The sequence below is a fragment of the Artemia franciscana genome, chromosome 17 (assembly GCF_032884065.1).
Source record: "Artemia franciscana chromosome 17, ASM3288406v1, whole genome shotgun sequence".
NCBI lineage: Eukaryota > Metazoa > Arthropoda > Branchiopoda > Anostraca > Artemiidae > Artemia > Artemia franciscana.
Window position 1 is genome coordinate 23420676 of NC_088879.1, and position 22429 is coordinate 23443104.

At 35.3% G+C, this 22429-nt stretch overlaps 1 long non-coding RNA gene across 2 annotated transcripts in view; it reads right to left on the bottom strand.

Annotated features, from left to right (window-relative positions):
* The window catches only part of LOC136038024 (uncharacterized), a 32179-nt gene that overhangs the window by 4059 nt on the left and 5691 nt on the right, over positions 1-22429 (bottom strand). The window lies entirely within an intron of this gene.

Here is a 22429-nt window from a genome sequence, read left to right on the forward strand (position 1 = left end):
ATAACACCGTGCTTTGGTACGGCAATCAGCAAATCAGTATCTATTTTTATAGTAATAGTAATATAGTAATATATAGCAATATAGTAATCAGTAACAGATGAAACACAATTCCAAAATGGTGAGCAGGGGAAATGGGCTGGCACGTACGCAGGGGGTGGGGTCCAGCCTCTCCCCCCCCCCCGAAATCTCCAAATTTGCGTTAAATGTTTTTCTGATATATCTTACAGAACAAGGAATTTGAAGGATTTGAAGGACCCGCGCCAGGCCAGGGGAATTCAATCCCACCATCCTTTCACCAAAAAAACGTAGTTTTTTATTGTTTGACTATAGACCACTAAGATCGTTTCGCCACAAAAGACTCGAAACAAAACTTGAAATATATCTAAACGAGAAGACAAGCAAAAATGAAGTACTAAAAGCGAAACAAAAATAAAAATAGGCGAAATTAACCACAGTTGCTTTAAAAATGTAGAGTACGGAAAGTAAGCAAGAAGATATAATTCAGTGTTTTATTTAGATAGTACTGAGAGGATTATCCGAACCAGCGCTTTCACTATTGCGGATTTTTCCGATATTGTCGGATTTTTGGCCCTCTTGTCGAAAAAAAAAATAATTGTGTCGGGACTTTATTTTCAATAACAGATATGTATCCTATTCTGAATGGTTCTAGTTGTTTTTTGTTTTTTTTTTGTTTTTTTTAGAGAAGGATATTCACTAGAGAAGGATATTCAAACTAGCAAGATTTGTGGGCCGTTCTGTTAGTGATTTTCAAAAGCCTCTTAAAACTAGTTTGAGAAAGGCAGAATTTTTGAAAATTCACACATGTGTGTTTGCTGCTGCTGCCAATTTGGGATTTTAGGAATGTTAGAGTAAGACTTTTTGCCAGGATAGGATTAGAAAGGAATGATCAAATAACTTAGTTTGCAATTGTCAACAAAGTAAAGGAGAGCTAGGCTAGTATGGTTCTACTATGGTAACTCACAGTCCAAAATGTCGAAAAATCAGAAGGAATAGCCCACCAAATAGAAAAAAGCAATTAGGTCTGGGCCCTTGTATGTAGAGTACAGTAGTAAAAGATTGATAAACCTGTCCTTCTTCTTGAAGTAAAAATTTCATTCTAATAGAGATTAGGCTGCAGCAGACATATCACCTAAAATTGAGGCTGTGAAGCACAAAGAACCATCATAGCTCTCATATAGCCTACTGCACTACGGCCAATCAGAATTAAACGGATTCTGGGCCAAGCAGGATACAGCGTCTGGTACGGAGTATTGAACCTGTAGTAGGGTAGCCACATAAACACCTAGTGGCACAAATTAGCGATTTTTTTGTGATGGAACATAATTGCTGTGAGTTTTTCTTTTCAGTTTTACTTATCTAAAACATCTCTAAAGAATATTTTGAAATACTATTGCATTCAGGACAAAATTGTATGTTTTGTAAGGCCATCAGTAAGATGTCCTAGCTATTTAATATTATTTCTTAATTTTCAATGTAAATTTAGATGTAAAAAAAAGCAGCTCGTCCCCTGAGAGCGGTTTTGTTGTAACTACGGTTTTCAAAATTCCGAGAAAAATGACTAAAATTTCACCTTTGCTGGAACTTACACGGTACAACCAATTTTCTTTGCAAATACATCACGAAAAAAAAATAACTAGGAAGGTCTCCCGAATATGAGATGGAAAAGGTGAAGATTTCATTGTCAAAACTTGGAATGAAATATAGATACGACAATCCGACCTTACCGAAATTTTAGTAAACTTAGATACGACAAAATGGCGAGGGCTGCCTATTCTTTTCACCATGAAGATACGACAAACGAGTTCTGATGCAGCAATTCTATTTGAAAAATAATAAAAATTTAAAAAATGACAGAATGAATTTTGCAGAGACGGAGAGGCTTCCAAATCCTTCTTGGCCTTGTAGTACTGTTCAATCTTGGTTTCAAAATACTTCTGGTCTTGGTTGGGGATGAACTTCAGGATATACAGTTTGGATAACTGTATTTGGATAACTGCATTGATAAAGTTTGGGCGAAACAAGATGTTCAACAACATGGACATCCGAAGTGTTGGGACACTTTTTAACCGAAGTACGTTCTTGTGATATAGTAGCCTTTTGCAAGTCTCCAGAGAAAAGTTTTGAGCCAAACTGTCTTAGCGTTATCCTGACAGAACTCAAGTTGTTTTACCTTTGAATACGGTACCAACGAATACTTGAACAGCTTTACTGCCTTCTGAAAGTCAAAGAACTTTGACTTGGTCATTTGCAAGACATTAAAAGGACGCATCTTTCTTACTTTCAGTAACTTCCTCAATAGATGTAGTGGAGAAAACAAATAAAGGTGCTTTAGCCCCCGCTCAATAGTGCTATGTACAGCATCAACTTCCTGTATAGTCGAATGACCTGGTTCACAATACTTCATAACCACTTTTTCTAAGCGTGGAAATTCTCTTAGAACATCTTGGATGGCGAAGCTTATAATTGAGTTTCGGTTCCGCGACACACATGAGTCCGACTAAGTAATTAACTGACAGATATCAGGGTAAGTATCAAGAACTTTTCCCAGTATGGCCACTAGTCCACTAGCTATTTCGGTTGCTCCACGTCAAGCCTCAAACTCGGAACAAATGCAACAATATACTTCATTAATTTTTTCTTCTCCAGTCCTTCTCTGGAATGAAAGAATTGCCGTGAGGTTGAATGTAGTAATCTTCCTTTTATAGAAAAATAAAGAAACATTACCCCGGGGCAGCGGAAAAAAATTCTCCAATCAAAACAAAGTAGAGGAATAGATAGGTTTGACTTGTCCACGTCACGTTCAATCTTGGTCTCAATTTTACTTATCCCGTGAGCCTCATACTTGTCTTTTATTTCCTGATCCATTTCAGTTATGTTTTCTTCACTTACACGTTTTCCTTGCATACATCACATCGATCTGTTTTCGGAATATGAAATGACAAATTAAACTGAGGTTTAAAGATCTCACGATGCTTGAACTCACTAACATCATTTCTTGCTAGTTTCCTGCAGTATTCCTGATACAGTTAATACATTTTGCGAAAGTTTAGATTTGCCTCCAAGAATCTTCTGGTAGACTTGGCTGGGGTATAATGCGATTCAACGCACGGGAAAGATTCAATATGCTTTATCACTAGTTCAATGTCCTCGTTACTAGTTTCATTTTGAGGTACCTGTACTGCCTTTGGATTTGGCACTCCTGTTGTAGCAACATTTGAATGTGCGTAAAAAAAACTCTTCCCTCTGAAATATCATGAGTAGCCAAATAAAAGTTCTTGCAAATCCGGACTGTTTTCGTTTTAACGACAAAATTATATCGCAGTGTGCAACTCCTGTGCGTCTCCGCTTTCTTCTTGGTTTTAGTCTCAGTTGGAACGGTCTTAGTTGTTTTCAAGTCAAATATTTTCTCCGTATCCTTACTTAGTCTCCAGAAATCACCAAAAATCTTTTGTCTCTCTTCAGAAGCAATAGCCTGACCGCAATTAACTCAACTTCAACTTAAGATTAACCCAACTTCACTTGTTGAGCGTTTGTCGTACAATATATAAGTACTCAAACGAATCCCAATGTCTTGTTCAGATGACTTTAGGGAAAAGGGGGCTTGGGTGGAGGCTAATTTCTCTCAAATGTCTTTGGTCACTTAAAAGAGGTTTAGTGTTGCTCCTTAATCTGGAATAATTAAGTTAAGGAAATCTGGAGTCCAGATTTCCTGGAATTATTTAAACAACGATCAGAAATTAAATATTTTTTTAACGAAAGAAAAAAGCAACATTAAAACTAAAAACGAACAAAATCTTACGTATATTAGGGGGGTTACTCCTCCAAACCACCTCGCTCTTAACAAAAAAATTTGAATTATGTCCCAATTCTCTGACCCAAACCTCACCTTTTTATCTTCACTTATTCCAAGCCTTAGTGCCTTAGTTTTCTTAACATCAATTTTCAGACCTATTCTAGCACTCTGAACTCGCAAAACCCCCTAACAGTTCATTTATTTTGCTACCACTTTCATCAAGGATGCTTAAATCATCAGCATAATACCCGCCTCATATACGTAATAATTTCTGTTCCTTTTAAATTTTAATATTGCTCCGTACTTTCAGTTGGAAAAAAACTTGGTTTTTATTTGATTGCTTCAAAAAATATAAATAAATATGACTTATCAGTTTAATATACACATACTGATATTTATTTCTTAAAATAGTAATAGTTTTGTATTAATTAAATTTGTAAAAGTGAAACCAATAAAAAAAAATTCAGTAAAGTGCAAATTATGTTCTTTCCTTGAGAGGGCATAGGAATTGTAAGCCCCTATTCATGTTAATTTCTGCTGATTTTGAGTTTGACTCGTTTGATTATTGTAACTAAATAAATAAAACAAGTTTTTTTTTCAACTGAAAGTAAGGAGTAACATTAAAACTTAAAAGGAACAGCGAAACTTAAAACGAAACTTAAACGAACATTCATTCAATAAATGAGTTTCCTTCTGGTTCAAAAGGGGGGATTGCAATTTTTACGAATCGGGCTTCCACAATTCCATTTGTGTATTTTCATATCCATCTGACTCCATTTTCAAATGGTTTCAAGCGCTTTTTTTGAGAATCTATTTAAATTTGTCTTTAAGATGACCTTTTTTCAGTTACGAGCAATAGTAATAATAGTTACTATTTCTCACTGAGCTACAAATAGCAATTTTGAAACACCATCTTTAAATAGATTGTTTTTTTTTAATTACTATGGGCCGTGGGTTGCTCTATAATTTTATTTGAGCTATTATTTTCCGTAGGAGAAGACTGGCTTTTTAATTGTGTATTATACGCATACTCAAGTTTTTGCTGCTTGAAACTCGAGACAAACCCGGTTTCTTCGTTAATTTCTTTCAGTTTAGCGTGAGACAAAACGAAGGCAAGTGTAGAATATACGGGAAATATATAATTTGCGCTATATATTTGCACACATGGGGAGGGGGGAAGTTTTTGGACTGTTAATTTCTTATTTCATAATACGCAAAATTAGTGTACCTAACACATTTTGCATGCACACCCACTGTTCTTTCTTCCCCACTCCCGAAATGTGCAAATATAAAGCCCAAACTTTTTTTTAAAAAGACGGAAAAACTATCGAAGAAACCGGATCGTTCTTGAGGTTTACACATCGTAGACTTGAGTGAGTGGCATATAACACACAAGAACCGGAATTTTTCATGGAGAGAGAGCCGGATTTTCCGGTATTTTTTTAAGACGATCAGAATTTAAATTTAAAAAAAGCAAGTTTTCAACTCAAAGTAAGGAGCAACATCAAAACTTAAAATGAACAGAAATTATTATGTATACGAAAGGGGTTGCTTCCTGCTTGCTCTTTACGCTGAAATTGTTTTTACAATTTTTAAACAAAGCTTTCCAATTAAATGGCCATTGTGTTTTAGGAATTGTTCTTAAGGAATTAGGACAAATTGTCAAACGTTTAGAGTTTAGCTTCAGTTAAAACCTTACATCAAAACTTTAAGAGCTTAACAAATTCAACATTCCCACTTCTTATGTTCCGTTTTCATGATAATAACAGTATGCCCTTTGGCGTTAGAAATCTTAGAAAATAGTTCCCCATGGGCCGCTTCTCAAGGCTCGTTTTCTTGAAATAAACCAAAATCCAAATAATGCATTAAATCAAATCTTAATGAGGCAAATTTGTCTGAAAGCCACCACCCTCAAGTTCCCTCGAGATTTTGTCTTGCGAACATGAGACAATAACTAGTTTTCGTGGTCTATATACCAGACAATATTATTTTCGGCTCGGTGCAAAACCACAATATAGCTATATTTTCATGGAAGATACTTATCTGTTATATAATACACATTCGAGAAGTGAGGTTTGGTAAATGCTAATGAAATAAAATGAAAATACAATAGGCCTACTCTAGTAACAAAATTATGAAAACTACAACAAAGAATTATGGAAAGGGGGCCGCCCAGAGCGCAGTATATTAAATACGTAGCCTAAAACTAACTAAATATTTAGGTTATTACCGGTTACTTTCCTGTTGACAGTTGGGTCACAGGTCTAACCTTAAGTCAGGATTTTCTTATAAAAAAAAACAACTCAAAATGCACTCTGTGACAGAATACACGACGAGTCAATCACATAAAGCCACGGGAAAAAGCACCACAGGCTTACAGGTCGGAACAGGAGTGCATTATGGCAAAATGTATGGGACCTAACTGAATATTTGCACATTAGGAAAAGGAAGGGGTTGGCTTGGAGCAGAGCCGTTCCTAAGGGTTGGGTGGTCTTCAGAAAAAATAATTACAGCACCCCCACTCCCGACTCAAATATAAGCCCCCCGCCAACCATACCTAACACCCATCAAACAACTGTGACTTAATTACGCATGCTGGTTATACAGTATAGACACATGGAGAGTAACACTAACAGACAGGCGAAAAGACATAAGGCATATTATGATGCATCCTTCCAATGTAATCAAGTGTAATCAATCTTGATTACAAAAGTAATCAAGTAGTTTGTTCGAATTGTCCATGTGTCTTTTATACAAAGAAGGAGGGCATATGAGCCAGCCTTTGTGTTCATTTTTATATGAAGAAATTACAAAAGCTGTAACAAACAAACACATGAAAAATTTTAATCTGCTCTCATGTTTAGCGTTAGTTAACAGGGGAGAAATTGGTTTCACAAAAAGGATATTAAAGAAAAACCTGGGGATGAATGCTACAACATTTACAGAGACAAGGCAGCATCCATCTAGTTCTTCGCAAAATAGTTTTTAAAATTCTACAAATAAAGAAACTTTTACAGTAAAGTACAACTACATTAAATAAAAAAACGTGCATAAATAAAGTTCAATAACAATTTAAGCTTTACACCAAAATAAATCATGCACTCAATTTTTATTGCGATTCGTCTATTTGTATTTGTCATAACATGAAAATAAAATTAAAATCATCAAATTAAGCAAAATTACTGAGAATAATAAGCAATGTAGATAAATAGTTTATTATATATTGATATCTGTTCTTGAAAGCTCAGGCAATTTTGGATTTATGAGCCGTATGAAAGGACAAAATGTTTAAGATATATCCAGTTTTCGGTAGATTGCAAATTTTGGCAATGTATCTTTTTTTTATACTTGATATACATATTAGCTTTGATGTTGTCCAGCAACATCTTCGCAATTACCTGAATGTTTCTACTTAATACTCTTAGAAGTTCCTGAGATATACCAAACACTCTTTTTCGAAAACTCGGATAAATATAGTAAATTAATAGTGAGCTTTCCTTTCTGATAAACAAACTAATTAGAAAATTACACTAGAATGCTAAAGGAACATTTTGCAAAAGCAACATCCAAATAATCTCAAATATATAATATTCTATCTCTTACATTAACCATATAATCAATATTCTATCTACCGAATCATATTTTTCGCAACATGTTTTTCTTTTCTTTGGATTGAAGTTGCATGAATCAAGAGAAAATCCAATATAGTATAAAAGAATTTGACACACAAAATGTTGGTCTTGTAGACATTACTATTTAAAAAAAAAAAGAATAGATAGAATTATACATTTCTAAAGAATTAAAATGTGTCACCAATTTTAGATTTTCCCATTGTTTGCGAATAATGAATTCCACAATAACCTTGCATTCCCCCAGGACATAATTTAAGCCCTTTCCCCTAGGATCTAGGGGGCGAGGGGGGAGTGTCATCCTCTTCCAAACTTGATATAAATGCCCCTTCAAAAATAACCTTATATTCCCTCAGGACAAAACTTACGACCCTTGCCCCCAAATTCCGGAGGTCTGTAGGCCTCTGATCACTTTCGAGTCTTAAAAAGAAATCTAGAATTTTCCATATCAAATCAGACTTATTCAAATTTGATGTGACCACCCCATCCAAAATAATCTTACATATCACAAGAGCATAACTTAAAACTCTCCCCTAAGCTCGGGGGCTCTGTCAATCAAAGAGTCATTGTCATAAAACACATAGACTAGCTGGGGCAAGCAGGCCTGTAAAACTCCAATAAATTTGAACTCTAAAAAAATAAATCTTAGAATTTCCAATCAAATGAGCCTCCTCCTACATTGATAAAGCAACCCCATCCACAATAGCCTTATATGCCCCAGGACACAACTTATAACCCTTTCCCAAAGCTTAGGGGACTGTGTCAACCCCAGAGGCATTGTTATATAAGACGTCGATTTCATTTAACAAAGGGCTATCTCAAAATTTTGCCCATTTACATTTCGGAGGAAAAGCCGTTAGGGGGGCTAGTTGCTTTCTGATCACTTTTATACAACTAGAAAATTCAAATCAAATGAGCATCTATGAAAGTTGATATGACCACCCCATCAAAAATAACCATATGCCCGTATGTCATAACTTGCAACTCTTGCCCTCTAGCTTTTGGGAGCTATGTCAACCCCAAAGGCATTTTTATATGACACAAGGATTATTTTGAACAAAGTCACTATCGCAAAATTTCAATTGGATATACTTGAGAAAAGGGGGGCATGGAGGGGATGTTGCCCTCCAATCACTATTGACTCATAAGATAGGGAACTAGAACTTTCGATTGCTTACAAAATGAGCCTCCTCCATAGTTGATACGACCACCCCTTCTAAAATAAACTAATATACCCCTATGGCAAAATTTACAGATCTTTCCCGTAAGCTCTGGGGGCCAGTGTTAACCCCAGAGGCACTGTTATATGACAAGTGGACGATTATTAACAAAATAAAACTATCTCAAAATTTTTATCAGATGTACTTGGGGGAAGGGATGTTAGGGGCTAGTTCCCCTTTAATAAATTTAAAAAGAAAACTTTTAATATCAAATCAGACGCTTCCAAAGTATATATGACCACCCCTTCAAAAATAAGCTTATATACTCCCAGAGCACAACTTACAACCATAGTCCCCAAGCTAGAATTTAAATTATCAGTAATATGGGCGTCATCCAAAGTTGAGATGACCAACTCTTCCGAGTAACTCTATAGGCTCCCAGGCCACAACTGGCAACCCTATCTCCCAGGCTCTGGCGGGGGCTTTGTTAGCCCAAGAGGCATGTTTATATGACACATAGACAATTTACGGGAAGGAGGGCAAGGGTGCCTGTAACCCTCCAATAAATTTTAACACTAAAAAATTAAACTGGAATAATTAAATTTAACTGTAGCTTAAATCTAAAACATTTCAAACTCCTTTTTTTTACAAGGGATCAGACGAACAGCAAAACAATCAAAAGTTGCAGCCTTCTTCATATGCTGTGCAATTTTTTTCCTTTTTAATTCTATGTGTTTTCTTATTTTTAAGACAAAATTGAGTAATCAAGTGCAATATAAAAGAGAAAAGTGTGGATGTTGCTACACCGTGGTACGCCTCAACCTCCTGTTCCAGTTAAAGATTATTTTAGCAAAACTTTTCATCGATCTAACTGCTGTCTGTGGAGTATACGGGTTTCTTCTTACAAAAATCAGATACGGCAAAAAGTGAAAAGCAAAGTTTATCATTGGTAAAATATTTACCCTGAAAAATGAATCGAATAAAAAGTATTACATATACAAGAGCTACTCTCCATGTAGGGTTATTAGTCAGATTTTTAACACATTTGAATTTTTGTTTTGCGAATATTCATCACAGTCACTCATTTTAAAATGGATAAATTCTAGGCTAATTAACACAATCAGTACTAGAATGGATTAAACTATAGAAAAAAAAACTATGTTATTAAAGCAATAAATGGGCTTATCAGAAGAAGGGAGTACACTGTCAGGGTAAGAAGTTCTATTTTGAAAACGAGCATAGACTAAGTGATTCATTAACCACAAAAACGACTTAACAACTACCCCCCCCCCTGGTGTGCAAATATATACCCTGAATTGTATTTATGCAATAGATTTTCTATTATAATGTCAGAACAATACGTGTTGCAAAGAGTTGTTAACAAAATATCTGACAAATTATATATTACGCTACCAAACCCTGTAAGTAATTACAGATCTCGTTAAGCGAACGCATAAAACACCCCTTAAAAGTCCTATTATTTCAAAACATCATTTTTACAAAAATTAGACAATTAACCAGGTTTAGTAATACTTTCTGGAACATTAATTTTTATCTGGATATTGTAAACATAAGTTTCACTGAGTCAAAATCTGGTTTTTCCTACGTTAACTTATGTTTTTACAGAGCCTTTTTTCCTGATGGGAACATTCTGAATCCCACGAAGAAAAGGAGTATAGTATCCATCAGTATCTCTGAAACTTTGTGCGTAAGTGAATGGCTCTATGGACCTCACTCCCATGAGAACCGTGACTGAAAATATAAACTTGAAAATACCTTGTAAATTGTATGACCGACATGTTTTCTTTGCAGATCTAATAATTCTCCCAATGGATTGAGATATATGAAGCTATGGTACACATTATCACAATTTAAAGACTGCGAACTCTGTTTTGAAATAAAGAGTGATTTCTGAGACTGAATTAAGTAGTTGACAGCTATGAACATAAAACCAGATGTAAAAAAAACTTTGACAACTTTAAAAGATAAGAAAAAACTAGACTTATATTTGTCAAGGGTAATATGAAAGCATTGTCCAGAACGAAGAGATACACCCAAGTAAAAGGTTAAAAAATAAATTTACTAAAAGAGATGATAAATGAAAGGGGAACCAGGTGGAGAGGAGGCTAGAAATAGAGAGAACAAGAGCTAAGAGCTCATATGGCACTTGTGACGAGGCAAGAAGAGCTAAGAGCCAAGAGCTCGAAAAAAAATTCTAAGAATCAATAGATTGATTTAAAAGGAAAACCAGAGGCTTAATCCCGGTCAGGATTTAAAATAAGAGCTCTGAGTCATGATGTCCTTCTAAATATCAAAATTCATTAAGACCCCATCACCTACTCGTAAGTTATAAATACCAAATTTTTCTAGTTTTTCTTCTCCCTTTAGCCCCCCAGATGGACGAATCTGGGAAAAAGACTTTAACAAGTCAATTTGTGCAGCTCCCTGACACGCCTACCAATTTTCATCGTTCTAGCACGTACAGAAGCACCAAACTCGCCAAATCACTGAAACCCTCCCCCCAACTCCCCCAAAGAGAGCGAATCCAGTACGGTTACTTCAATCACGTATCAAGGACATTTGCTTATTCTATCCACCAAGCTTCATCCCGATTCCTCCACTCCAAGTGTTTTCCAAGATTTCCCCCTCCAACTCCCCCCAATGTCAAAAGATCTGATCGGAATTTAAAATTAGAGCTTCTAAATATCAAATTTCATTAAGACCTGGTCGCCCTTTCGTAAGTAAGAAATACCTCAATTTTCAAAATTACCCCCCCCCCCCCCAACTCCACCAAAGAGAGCAGATCCAGTCCGGTTATGTCAGTCACGTATCTTAGACAGGCTTTTATTCTTCCCATCCAGTTTCATCCTGATCTATCCGCTTTAAGTATTTTCTAAGATTTCTGCCCCCCCCCCCTCCCAATGACGCTGGATCCGGTTGAGATTTAAAGTAAGAGATTTGAGTTACGAGGTCCTTCTAAATATGAAGTTTCATGAAATCTGATCACTCCTTCGTAAGTTAAAAATACGTCATTTTTTCTAATTTTTAAGAATTAACCCCCCCCCCTAAATAGAATACACCCGTTCAAATTATATAAATCACGTATCCAAGACTTCGGCTAATTTTTTCCACCAAGTTTCATCCCGATCCCTCCGACCTAAGCGTTTTTCATGATTTTAGGTTCCTCCACCCCAAATTCCGCCCAATGTCACCAGATCCGGTGGGGATTTAAAATAAGAGCTTTGAGACACGATATCCTTCTAAATATCAAATTTCATTGAGATCGGATCACCCGTTCGTAAGTTAAAAGTACCTCATGTTTTCTAATTTTCCAGAATTAACCCCCCCCCCCAACTACCCCAAAGAGAGCGGATCCGTTCCGGTTATGTCAATCATGTATCTAGGACTTGTGCTTATTTTTCCCACCAAGTTTCATCCCGATCCCTCCACTCTAAGTGTTTTCCCAGATTTTAGGTCCCCCCCCCAATGTCACCAGATCCGGTCGGGATTTAAAATAAGATCTCTGAGACACGATATCCTTCTAAATATCAAATTTCATTGAAATCCGACCACCCGTTGGTAAGTTAAAAATACCTAATTTTTTCTAATTTTTCAGAATTAGCCCCCACCCCCCAACTATCCCAAAGAGAGCGGATCCGTTCCGGTTATTTCAATCATGTATCTAGGACTTGTGCTTATTTTTCCCACCAAGTTTCATCCCGATCCCTCCACTCTAAGTGTTTTCCAAGATTTTAGGTTTCCTCTCCCAACTCCCGCCAATGTCACCAGATCCAGTCGGGATTTAAAATATGAGCTCTGAGACACAATATCCTTCTAAATATCAAATTTCATCGAGATCCGATCACCCGTTCGTAAGTTAAAAATACCTATTTTTTTCTAATTGTTCAGAATTACCCCCCCCCCCAACTATCCAAAAGAGAGCGAATAGTTCCGGTTATGTCAATCAAGTATCTAGAACTTGTGTTTATTTTTCCCACCAAGTTTCATCCCGATACCTCCACTCTAAGTGTTTTCCAAGATTTTAGGTTTCCCCCTCCCAAATCCCCCCCCAATGTCAGGAGATCTAGTCAGGATTTAAAATAACAGCTCTGAGACACGATATCCTTCCAAACATCAAATTTCATTCAGATCGGATCAACCGTTCGTAAGTTAAAAATACTTCTATTTTTCTTTTTTTCCGAATTAACGGGCCCCCCACTCCCCCAAGATGGTCAAATCGGGAAAATGACTATTTCTAATTTAATCTGGTCCGGTCCTTGATACGCCTGCCAAATTTCATCGTCCTAGCTTACCTGGAAGTGCCTAAAGTAGCAAAACCCGGACCGACAGAATTGGCGATTGCTTTATGTCACTTGGTTAATACCAAGTGCCATAAAAACAGAGTGATAATGTAAGATATAGAATAGAAGATACTTGCGTTTATTTGGATCATATTTTTGCAAAATATTTATTTAGTATTTTAGTATGATTTTCTATTTAGTTTAATTATCAAAAAGGAAAACCGAACCATCAATTTTTTATATTCTTCTTTATCTAGGAGTCTTTCGAAAGCTCACGTGAACGATTGGCCAAAATCGCTAATTTCAAATTAGCAAGTAAATCAATTAAAATATTATGTTTCTCAATCCAATAATGGAGCTCAAATCCCAACCACAAAACACAAAGAAAAGATTTAAAAGAAATAAATTAATGTCACAAATTTCCTTCAGTGATTTTCGGCAGAGGGAATAGTCCGCAGAGAGGAAGGTCCCAAAGGGAATTTCCAGTGAAGCGGCAAGCGTTTTCCATCGGAATTCTTTTATGGAAAAGATTTTCCGCAAAACAGAGTTTGTTTCGAAGGTTTTTTTTTTACTGCAGGTTGGTGGAGATCCCTGTCGAAAAATCTGTTTTTATTTTAACTATTCTTTATTTCACAAATGCGTAAAATCGCCCTCGATTTCTAGATTATAATTCTTTTTTTTTTGTCAACCGTCATGCAGCTTTTAAGTCAAAACAAAACATTTTTTTTTTGCAAAAGCCAATTTATTTCTAGAAGTAGATATATTTCCTATCAAAAGTCCTACCTATACAAAAAGCTGCAATTTGACAGAAGTTTCATGTGAAATTTTGTTGAAAATACTAATGTCAACAAAACCCTACATTTTATGCGTCAAATTTATGATATACTTTGGACTTTCTTATGATTCATATGAATCATAAGAAAGTCCAAAGTATATCATAAATTTCACTTAAACTAAAACAATTATCAGCACCTGGGGCATTATCATGTTTTTATCATTTTATTAGTCACTAATTCTTCCTCACAAAATAAATCATCCTTCACATTTCATTGTCGTAGCTTATCTGGAAGTGCTTAAACTAGCAAAACCGGGACAGACAGACAGGCCGACCGACAGAATTTGCGATCGCTATATGTCAATTGGTTAATACCAAGTGCCATAAAAACCAATTACAAAAAAATTACTTTCGTCCCTATCCAAACCACGAATCCACCACCTTTTCAAGGAGAGAGGCGTACACCCCTTGCCCCCCCCCCCTCCCTGCCTGGATCCATCAATGCTTCTGAGGTCCCTTACTCAAAACATATCCAAAACTTTTATTTTGAGAGATTAAAGGCTCCGGTATGTTACATAATATAAATTCCACAGGAAAACCCTTATGAAAACGAAACAATAGAAACTTATATTTAACTTGAGAACAAAATGAGAATAGTTGAACAAACAAGCTAGCTTAACAATAGAACTTGCTCAGTTTGGCAACTCAACAATTTGTTCTATAGCTTTTTTCCGATTTCTTTTAGGGAAATGCCACATACACCTTTAAGTTTTTCAGGCCAAATAGTTTCACATTTTCAAATTCTCATGCTAACCATGGTATATACCGGTAAGAAGCTAATTTGAATTATTCTATCGAACAAATAAAAGAAGCACATGATACGTTTCCGGCTATTCTTTTAAAGAGATGTCAAGGATTCTTCAAAAGTTTATTTATTTACGTTTTAGTAAGGAGAATATTTTCGTATTATTTGGCATAAAACAACTCGTCAAATAGTCAATCAATAAATCAATTACTCAGCGACTTTTTGAACAGATTTCTGTAATTAGGGAATAGGATACTGACTTTATTCAATTAAGTCCTTTAACACAGAAACGTCAAACTAGAAAATCTGAGAAGTTCTTTTTAATCGATTTGACTTCTGAACAACTCATGTAAACTAGTGGGAGGAATATTTTTATTTAACCTCTTCTTAGTTTCTGAGTTTTGTCAAAGTCTCCTAAGAGCTCCGAAGAAAACCAAGAGAAATGGCCAAGAATTTCCTACTTTCATTTTTGCTTTCTAATGTAGTTGTTTGGATTCTATATCTACTTTTTGCATTCCATTTTTTATTTTAAAATCCTAATTATAATGCCTTTAAAAACTATTTCTTTAGCTTTTGATTTCTGATTCAAATACATTTAGAGTTCAATCTTAATTCTTTCCCTCATAATCCTAATTTAACTTTAATATACTCTAATTTAATTTTTGCTTTAGAACCAATTTTCTTATTTCACTGTCCATGTGGACTGAATAGTCCCAGGATGGAACCTCAAATTATGTCGATTTATATCAATTTTTTTATTCATTTCAATCAATAGCACCTCAACTGGCTATAAAAGCCTTTTAAAAGAAGATTAGCTTTAGGGTCTGGTCAGGAAATTTTTCCTCACCGGCAGAGCTTGCTATTTCCTTTTCTTCTTTTCTTTCGTCAATTTTTAAGTTGTTTGAATACTCGTTAGAATCTTGCATTGCTGCAACTGAAATTCACATGAATTTCACTCCAAAAATTAATTCTCACATTTACAGAACAGTTTTCTATAACAGTATTATAAACAGTATTCTATAGTCCAGGACAGGTATCAATTAAATCCTTTAAGAAGAGTCTAGCCGTCATGGACTGACAAAATAAGAAAAGTAAACATGGATTATTTGTGATAAATATAGTGATAAATATGGATTATTTGTAGGGAACGAAATAAAGAATTATAATTTTTTTGTTTTCTTTAATAGCGACAAAAAAGTCAAATCTTTTTTAATGGTTTTTGTGTGGATACTAAACTCGTCGGAGAAATAAATAGAACTTGGAATTTCCGATCAAATAAACCTCCTCCTAAATTGGTATGACAACCCCATCCATATTAACCTTATATGCCCCATGACACAACTTACAGCCCTTTCCCAAATCTTAGGGGACTGTGTCAACCTCAGAGAAATTGTTATATAAGACATGGACTTCATTTAACAAAAGGGCTATCTCAAAATGTTGGCAAGATACATTTCGGAGGAAACGGCGTTAGGAGGGCTAGTTGCCTTCTGATAACTTTTGACTCTTAAAAATAAAACTAAAAATTTCAAATCAAATGAGCCTCTATCAGCGTTGATATGACCAACCCATCGAAAATAACCTTATATGCCCCTAGGTCACAATTTAAAACTCTTGCCCCCTAGATAGGTAGCATTGTCAGCCCCAGGAGCATTTTTATATTTCATTAAATAAAAAAAAAACTAATTTTTTTAGCTGAAAGTAAGGAACGACATTAAAACTTAAAACAAACAGAAATTACTCCGTATATGAAATGGGTTGTCCCCTCCGCAATCCCTCGCTCTTTACGCTAAAGAATTTGTTTGTTCTAAAAAGTAGAATTGTGGCAAAGAGTCAAACTTTAGCGTAAAGAGCGAGGGATTGCGGAGGGGACAACCCAATTCATATATGGAGTAATTTCTGTTCGTTCTAAGTTTTAATGTCGCTCCTTACTTTCAGCTAAAAAAATTAGTTTTTTCTATTTAATTTCTGAACATTTTTGAATTAATGCATGTTTGGTTTTGGCTCTCCGCACATAAATTATTAAAATGAAATTTGTATATTAATTCTTTTTTTGGCTAAATGGCTTTCTCTTAGTTTTGATCAGACGATTTTGAGAAATAAGGGGTGGAGAAGGAGGCCTAGTTGCCCTCCAATTTTTTGGTTACTTAAAAAGGCAACTAGAACTTTTAATTTTTAACGAACGTTTTTATTAGTAAAAAATATACGTAACTTAAGAATTAACTTACGTAACAAACTTTCATAACCTTATATTTTTATTATGTATACGAGGGGGTTTGTACCCTCGTTAATACCTCGCTCTTTACACTAAATCGTAAGTTTTGTCCCAATTCTTTAAGAATGACCCCTGAATCAGAAAGGCCGTAGGATAAATAGTTGAAATTACTAAAAATACTTTAGCATAAAGAGCAAGGTATTTATCTCCTCCTAAATACCTCGCTCTTTATGCTAAAGTATTTTTAGAACCCCTCATATGCGTAATAATCTCTGTTCGTTTTAAGTTTCAATGCTAGTTCTTCCTTTCATTTGAAAAAAAAGGTTTTCATGTTTATTTTTCATTGTTTTCTTATAGTAATGCTAGAGAATCCTGCGCCCTTTTCATTGAATTTTTCTTCCCTCATGACAGATTCCTCCAAGGAAAGATCCTCCAACATAGCCCCCTCTCCTCAGCCTCACCCCCAAACAAAATAAAATCCCCCTGAAAACGTCTGTACACTTCCCAGTAACCATTACTATATGTAAACACTGGTCAAAGTATGTAACTTGCAGCCCCTCCCCCAGGGATTGTGGGGGAGTGTCATCCCCAAAGACATAGTTATTATGGTTTTCGACTATGCTGAACAAAATGGCTATCTCAAAATTTTGATCCGTTGACTTTGGGAAAAAAATGAGCGTGGGAGGGGGCCTAGATGCTCTCCAATTTTTTTGGTCACTTAAAAAGGGCACTAGAACTTTTCATTTCCGTTAGAATGAGCCTTCTTGCGACATTTTAGGACCACTTGGTCGATACGATGACCCCTGGGGAAAAAAGAAAAAACAAACAAACAAATAAACACGCGCCCGTGATTTGTCTTCAGGCAAAAAATACAAAATTCCACATTTTTGTAGATAGGAGCTCGAAACTTTTACAGTGGGGTTCTCTGATACGCTGGATTGAAGTTTTTGCGATAGGGTTCTCTGATACGCTGAATGCGATGGTGTGATTTTCGTTAGGATCCTACAACTTTTAGGGGGTCTTTCCCCCTATTTTCCAAAATAAGGCAAATTTTCTCAGGCTCGTAACTTTTCATGGGTAAGACTAAACTTGATGAAACTTATATATTTAAAATCAGCATTAAAATGCAATTCTTTTGATGTAGCTATTGATATCAAAATTCAATTTTTTAGAGCTTTGGTTACTATTGAGCCGGGTCGCTCCTTACTACAGTTCGTTACCAAGAACTGTTTGACAGGGATTATTTTGAACAACGTTGCTCTCTCAAAATTTCCATTCGATATACTTGGGAAAAAGAGGGCATGGAGGGGCTGTTCCTCTTCAATCACTTTTGACTCATAAGATAGGGAAACTAGAACTTCCGATTTCTTATGAAACAAGCCTCCTTCAAAGTTGATATGACCACCTCTTCTAAAATAACCTAATATACCCCCAGGGCAAAATTTATAGTCCTTTCCCGTAAGCTTTGGGGTCCAGTGTAAACCACAAAGGAAGTGTAATATGACAAGTGGACTATTTTTAACAAAAAAACTATCTCAAAATTCTGATCAGATATATTTTGGGGGAAGGAAGCTAGAGGGGCTAGCTGCACTTTAATCGATTTAGCAAAGAAAACTTATAATATCCATTCAGCCTCTTCCAGCGTATATATCACCATCCCTTCAAAAATAACCTTATATACCCCTGGGGCACAACTTACAACCATCGTCCCCCAAGCTCCAGGGGCCTATTGCCCTCCAATCATTTTTGGCTCTTAAAAACGAAACTAGAATTCTAAATTATCAATCAAACGACCATCCTCCAAAGTTGACATGATCACCTCTTCCATAATAACTATAGGCCCCAAGGTGAAAATGGCAGCCCTACCCCCCACTCTCTGGGGGGGCTGTGTAAGCCCAAGAGGCATGGTTATATGACACATAGACTATCTGCGAGAAAGAGGGCATGGGCGCCTGTAACCCTCTAATAAATTTTAACTCTAAAAAAATTAAAATGGAATAATTAAATATAACTTCGGCTTAAATATAAAACATTTCAAAGTTCTCTTTTTACAAGGGATCAGACGAAAAGCAAAACAATCAAAAGTTGCAGCCCTCTTCATATGTTGAGCAATATTTTTTCCTTTTTAATTCTATATATTTATTGATTTTTAAGACAAAATTGAGTAATCAAATGCAATATCAAAGAGAAAAGTGTGGACGTAGCTAAATGGTGGTATGCCTCACCCTCCTGTTCCACTTAAAACTTTTCCATATTTTAGCAAGACTTTTCATCTATCTATCTTTTGTCTGTGGAGCATAGGGGTTTCTGCTTGCAAAAATCAGACACAACAGAAAGTGGAAATTCAAGTTTATCATTGGTAAAATATTTACCTTGAAAAATGAATCAAATGAAAAGTATTACATACACAAGAGCTACACTCCATGTAGGACTATTATTCAAATTTTTAACATTTGAAAGTGGTTTTTTTGCAAATATTCATCACAGTCACTAATTTTAAACTGGATATATTCGAGGCTAATTAACACAAGCAGCATTAGAACGGATTAAACAATGGAAAAAAATAACAGAAAAATATGTTATTAAAGCAATAAATGAGTTTATCAGGAGAAGGGAGTACACTGTCAGGGTAAGATGTTTTATTTTGAAAACTAGCATACATTAAGTAATTCATTAACCACAGAAATGACTTTATAACCCCCTTCCCTCCTTAGTGTGCTAATATATACCCTGAATTGCATATATGCAATACATTTTCTATTATTTTGAAAAATATTAGAAAAATTTGTGTTATAAACAGTTATAACGAAATCTCGACAAAATAGACATTACGCTACCGACCCCTGTAAGTAATTACAGATCTCGTTAAGTGAAAGTATAAAACGCCCATAAAAGTCTTATTATTTCAAAATATTATTTTTACTAAAATTGGACAATTGACCAGGTTTAGTAATACTTTCTGATACATTAATTTTGAACTCAATATTTTAAACACAAGTTTCACTGAGTCATAATCTGTTGTTTTTTTGTTTTTTTTTACAGAGCCTTTTTTCTTGATGGGATCATTCTGAATCCCACAAATAAAAGGAGTATAGTATCCATCAGTGTCTCTGAAACTTTGTGCATAAGTGAATGACTGTGGACCTTACTCCCATGAGAACCGTGACTGAAAAAATAAACTTTAAAATGTCTTGTAAATTATACGGTAAGGATGTTTTCTTTGAAGATCTTATAATTGACCCAATGGATTGAGATATGTGAAGCTATGATATGCATTATCACAATTTAAAGACTGCGATTTTTTTTTTTTTTAATAAAGAGTGATTTCTCAGACTGAATAAAATAGTTGACAGCTATGAATATAAAACCGGATGAAAAAAAAAAATCTTTTGTCAAAGGGAATATGAAAGCATTGTGCAGAACGAAGAGAGGAGCGCCAAGTAAAAGGTTATGAAATATATTTACTAATACAGGTGGTAAATGAAAGAGGAACGGGGTGTAGAGGGGGCTAGGAATAGAGAGAAAAACAGAGGGATTATGTAAGAGATAGAATAGAAGATATTTACGATTATTTGGATCTTACTTTCGCAAAATATTCATTTAGCATTTTACTGTAATTTTCTATTTAGTTTATTAATCAGAAAGGAAACCAAACCATTAATTTTTGTATATTCTTCTTTATCTAGGAGTCTTTTGAAAGCTCACATGAACGATTTGCCAAAATCCCTAATTTCAAATCAACAAGTAAATCAATTAAAATATTCTGTTTCTCAATCCAATAACGGAGCTCAAACCCCAACCACAAAACCCAAAGAAAAGATTTAAAGAAATAAGCTAATGTCAAAAATTTCCTTCAGTGATTTTCCGCAGATGATAAGTCCGTAGAGAGGAAGGGGTTTTCCAGCGGAATTTTCTTACGGAAAAGATTTTCCGCAAAACAGATTTTGCTTCAAATGTTTTTTTTTTGTTCGATTTTTTGTTGTAATTTTTTTTACAGTAGATTGGTGGAGATCCCAGTCGAAACATACAATTTTACTGTTATAAAAATGCAAAACAAATTATGAAAATATAATTAGATAGATGAAAAAAATAAATTCTAGGCTATTGATTATTAACAAAACTGACTCGTTAGGTTCAATCACTTCAAAAAAGACAGTTATCAATCAGTGGATCAATATTTAATAAAACAAGAGCTAAGAGCTCATATGGTATGAGCTCTAGCAAAATTCTAAGAATCAATAGATTGATTTAAAAGGAAAATCAGAGGCTTAATGCCCGTTGGGATTTAAAATAATAGCTCTGAGCCACGATGCCCTTCTAAATATGAAAATTCATTGAGATCCGATGACCCAATCGTGAGTTATATATACCTATTTTATTCTAATTTTCCTCTCCCTTCAGCCCCCCAGATGGTCGAATCGGGGAAAACAACTTTTAAAGTTATTTTTAATTTTTTTCTAAAATATGATTTAATTGATGTGTTTCTTTCCGTTGTTTTACTTTTTACATCATCTTCTCTCTCTTCCATAACATAATTTAAACTATGGTATCTAAACATTTCTGAATTAAGTTGATATCCTTCATTTAATTGACAGAAATTCATTGACAAACTAAATAATTTGTCGTCATTTTTTTCTTTCTCGCCTCTAATGGATTTGTGTCTTTAGGCGAATTTAAAACAGGTAGATTTTAGAATTAAAATCAAGTTGGTGGCTTTAGAATAAAAGAGTTAAGAGCCATGGCTAATTGAAACAAGAGCCAAGAGCTCATATGGTATAAGCTCTAACAAAATTCTATGAATCAATAGATTGATTTAAAAACGAAAATAAGAGGCTTAATACCGGTCAGGATTTAAAATAAGAGCTCTGAGTCACGATGTCCTTCTAAATATCAAGATTCATTAAGATCCGATCACCCGATCGTAAGTTATAAATACCTAATTTTTTCTAATTTTTCCTCTCCCTTTAACCCCCCAGATGGTCCAATCTGGGAAAACGACTTTATCAAGTCAAATTGTGCAGCTCCCTGACACGCCTATCAATTTTCATCGTCCTAGCACGTCAAGAAGTACCAAACTCGCCAAATCACTGAACCCCTCCCCCCAACTCCCCCAAAGAGATCGAATCCAGTACGATTCTGTCAATCACGTATCAAGGACATTTGTTTATTCTATCCACCAAGCTTCATCCCGATTCCTACACTCCAAGTGTTTTTCCAAGATTTCCCCCTCCAACTCCCCCCAATGTCAAACGATCTGGTCGGACTTTGAAATAAGAGCTCTGAGACATGAATTCTTTCTAAAAATCATATTTCATTAAGATCCGATCATCTATTCGTAAGACAAAAATACCCCAATTTTCACGTTTTCCAAGAATTCCAGTTTCCCCCTCCAACTCCCCCCAACGTCAGAGGATCTGGTCGGAATTTAAAATAAGAACTTTAAAGCACCAGTTCCTTCTAAATATCAAATTTCATTAAGATCTGGTCACCCTTTCGTAAGTTATAAATACTATTTTCAAAATTACGCCCCCCCCCCGCCAATTCCACCAAAGAGAGCAGATCCGGTCCGGTTATGTCAGTCAAGTATATTAACAGGTTTTTATTCTTCCCATCCAGTTTCATCCTGATCTCACCGCTTTAAGTATTTTCTAAGATTTCCGGTCCCCCCCCCCCCAATTACGCTTGATCCGGTTGAGATTTAAAATAAGAGATCTGAGTTACGAGGTCCTT